This window comes from Oryzias melastigma, unplaced genomic scaffold (genome assembly GCF_002922805.2).
Source record: "Oryzias melastigma strain HK-1 unplaced genomic scaffold, ASM292280v2 sc00800, whole genome shotgun sequence".
Classification (NCBI taxonomy): domain Eukaryota; kingdom Metazoa; phylum Chordata; class Actinopteri; order Beloniformes; family Adrianichthyidae; genus Oryzias; species Oryzias melastigma.
The window spans coordinates 7,889-11,511 of NW_023417387.1; positions in this window are offsets into that span (position 1 = coordinate 7,889).

Below are 3,623 nucleotides of genomic sequence, written 5' to 3' on the forward strand. Positions count from 1 at the left end.
CATTATTTTTACAGTCAATGGTCTGTGTGAACCACGAACTTCCCAGCTTCCAACTTTTCCTTTTCCTGCGCCAATGCTAACCCAACAAGCCTTTTGTCACTCAAGCAAAGTCCACAAAAATGAACTTATGAGATTTCAAAAAATAAAGATAAACCAAGCTATGGGGCTGTAACAAGTATCCGAGTACTCAGACTCTCACGATCTGCTACCAAGAATTTGAGTATGAATATTTGAGACATCCAAATTGCTGATTCGTCACCTTTATAAATATAGTAGAATGTAGTGAAATATCTATTGCTCTGAAGTGCAGAATAATGTTGGATTTTAATTTATAAACTAAAATAAAGCTGAAAGTCCGGAGCTACTGTCACTGGAAGTAAACAAATCTTCAAAATAAAGTGTCAGTGAAGCTTCCAGTTGTCAAAGTTAAACTAGCGAGTGCTTTTCTTTTTTTTTTCGAAAAATGAGACTGAAGTTCCGTTTACTGACATAAGTTCTGGGAAAAAATAGCTTTAACATCAGAGCTTTAGCTCCAGTCTTTATATTGTTTTAATTTTGGTAACTCTTAAACAGTTGATGCAATTGACGTAAATCCTGCAGATTTTTGTGCAAAAATTTTCTTTTTTACACAGAACCCTGAAATGGTTAAACACTTTAAAAAATGTTTGTTTAAAAAAATGTTGGGACTATTCAGTTAGCTGTGACTTAAAATAGTCATATTTTTAGAGAAAAACTGAAAATATACTTAATTGTCGTACACCATGATATATATCGTTATTGTGATATGCAATAATTTATATCATAGTACACTTTTTTTTCCATATTGCCCAGCACTAGCTCCAGGTGGGTCCCGCTAGCATACACACCCGCAGAAACAAAAGATGTCTCACTTGGACGGTCAAACACTTTGCGCCTCTCAGCTAAAACCTGGCGGCCGCTCTGCCACTTGTGTTTGTTTGGAGTCACAGACATTGACTGTATAATCACTGGACACTAGGGCTGCAACGAGTATCCGGGTGCTTGAATACTCGCAATCTGCTCCCAAAAATTTGAGTACAAATATTCACAACGTCCAATTTGCAATCTTTATAAATGTAGTAGAGTGTATTAAATTATTATCAAAATATTATCTGGGGACGATGTATTTTTGCTCTGAAATGCAGATTAATGTAGGATTTTAGGTTTACGAACTAAAACGAAGCCGAAAGAGCAGCGGTACTGCCACCGGAAGTAAACATCTTTGTGATGGTGAAGCTTCCGGTTTTCAAAATAAGACTAGCGAGACCTTTTTTTTCAGAAACTGAGATGGAGGTTCCACTCACTGACAGCTTCTGAAAAAAAATAATTTGCTTTAACACTGGAGCTTTAGCTCCAGTGTTTACTCTTTTTGCTTATAGTAACTCTTCAACAGTTGATGCAATTAACGAAAGTTTAGCTTATTCTGAAGCATAAAAACTCAGCCTAGCGCTGCTGAAGGGTGGATGTAATTAATGTGAATCAGCTGATTCTGCTGCGGTAAAAAAAACAACTTTTTTCATACGGGATCTGCACCAGTAATGCTTAGAACGTAAAATGTTGAAGAACTTTGAGGATCGAAAACTGTGCTGAGAATTATCAGGTTTGTTGTTAAATGATCAAAAACAAGAATTTTTTTTAATTCTTTTTATGTTGTTTACATTACTGCTGAACGTAACCAAAAGGTTGACAAAAAACAAACAGACAAAAGAAACAATTAAAATGAAAAAACAAAGCTTATTTCTATTTAAATCTTTGTGTTTTTCTAATCAGTTTTGTTGAATCTGATCTCCTGTTCTAAATAAAGGTATAAATGATGGTGATTTAATACAAACATTTAAGTTTTCATACATCCAGTAAAAAGACAGAAACAAACATTATATAAAAAAGTAAGAATTGTGGTCTGATTCGTAATTTGTTGAGCTTGATTCGTGAATCAAATTGGATCGCCACCTTAGAAACGATCCACAGCCCTACAGGACATATCAATCCCCCGCTAAGAAGGAATGTGTGTGTGAGAGTGCATGCCGCTTGAGTAGCCCCTCCCTTTCACACTGGAGCGGGAAGAAACAAGCAGGAAGGAGAAAGGGAGAGAGCCCGCATTTTAACTGCACGGATAACCAACACTGTTAAAGCTGAAACTTATCAGCCCGGTAAAATTGATGACGTGGTATTGGTACCACGTCATCAATTTTGGTACCGCATCGCTAGGAGACACAGGGGAGAGCTATTTTTCATCTTATATTTGACCTGTGAATACACAAAAAATCTCTATGTACTGTACATTTGCAATGTCCACCAATTATTATTAGTAATCCATTTCTAATAACTGATCTGTTGACTTGTTTAGATGCATGTGTCAAATCTAAAGGAGGGTGGATGCTTGGAGCACAAGCCTTTGGCATTTGGGTTTGGCTGTCCACTCTGCACCACTTTCAAGACTAAGTGAAGAAGTGATCAAGAGGCACTTGGGAAATCACATTGCAAATGCAGTGCATTTCAAGGGTATGTTGATCAGAAAGATCAGTTTCAGATAAGATTAAACATACTGAGATTTTTTGTTAATGTTTCGGTTCTTGTGTAAATACAGGCTCCAATGTTGTTATGCTTAAAGAGCTGTCCTTCAGATTGCCTTCACATAAATCCATTGTCTCTTAGAGATTACATCATCTGCAGATGCAATTTGCCCTGTAGAGTTGGAGGCCACTTTCATTGTCCTTTTAGCGGCTGGGTGGCTCAGTGGGCTAGGAGAAGGGCTGGCACACAGGGGCCCTGGGTTTGATTCCAAGGGTTGTCCACTGATCCCCATCCAGAATGGGTCCTTAGGCAAGACCCTTGACGCTGCTGCCTAACTGGGTCCCTGTGCCCCTCAAGTACAGGGTTGTGTCAGGAAGGGCATCCGGCGTAAAATCTCTACCAAATGACTGATGCGAAACAGTGGGTGCTGTTACGCTGTGGCGACCCCGAAAGGGATAAGCCTAAAGTGAACTACTACTACATTAATTCGCAAGACAGTTATGCCATCACATCTGACTGAGTGTCAAAAAATAATTGATTTAATCAGATCCGTGGTGTTGGCATATTACGTGCCATCTTCACAAGAAAGCCAGCCTTCATTAGACTATTCGGTACCATCAGTGTGTTCGGAGCACTCATACTCCCTGGAACCCCCTGAGTCCTCACAAACCTTTGACCATTCCTATGCACAAGGAGCCCCATCCGAGACCTCTAAAGTTCCCACAGTTATTGGTCAGCCAACTCCTGCTTCCCCCTCAGACCAACGTCTGATTCAAGAGGAAGACTCAACTCCTCAAGAGGAAGACTTGTCTCCTCAAGAGGAAGGCTTGACACCTCAAGAGGAAGACTCAACTCCTCAACAGGAAGGCTTAACTCCTCAAGAAGAAGACTCAACTCCTCAAGAGGAAGGCTTGATTCCTCAAAGGGAAGGTTTAACTCCTCAAGAGAAATACTTAACTCCTCAAGAGGAAGACTGAACTCCTCAAGAGAAATTCCTAACTCCTCAAGAGGAAGGCTTAACTATTTAGAAGGAAGACTTAACCCCTCAAGAGGAAGACTCAACTCCTCAAGAGGAAGACTTGACTCCTCAA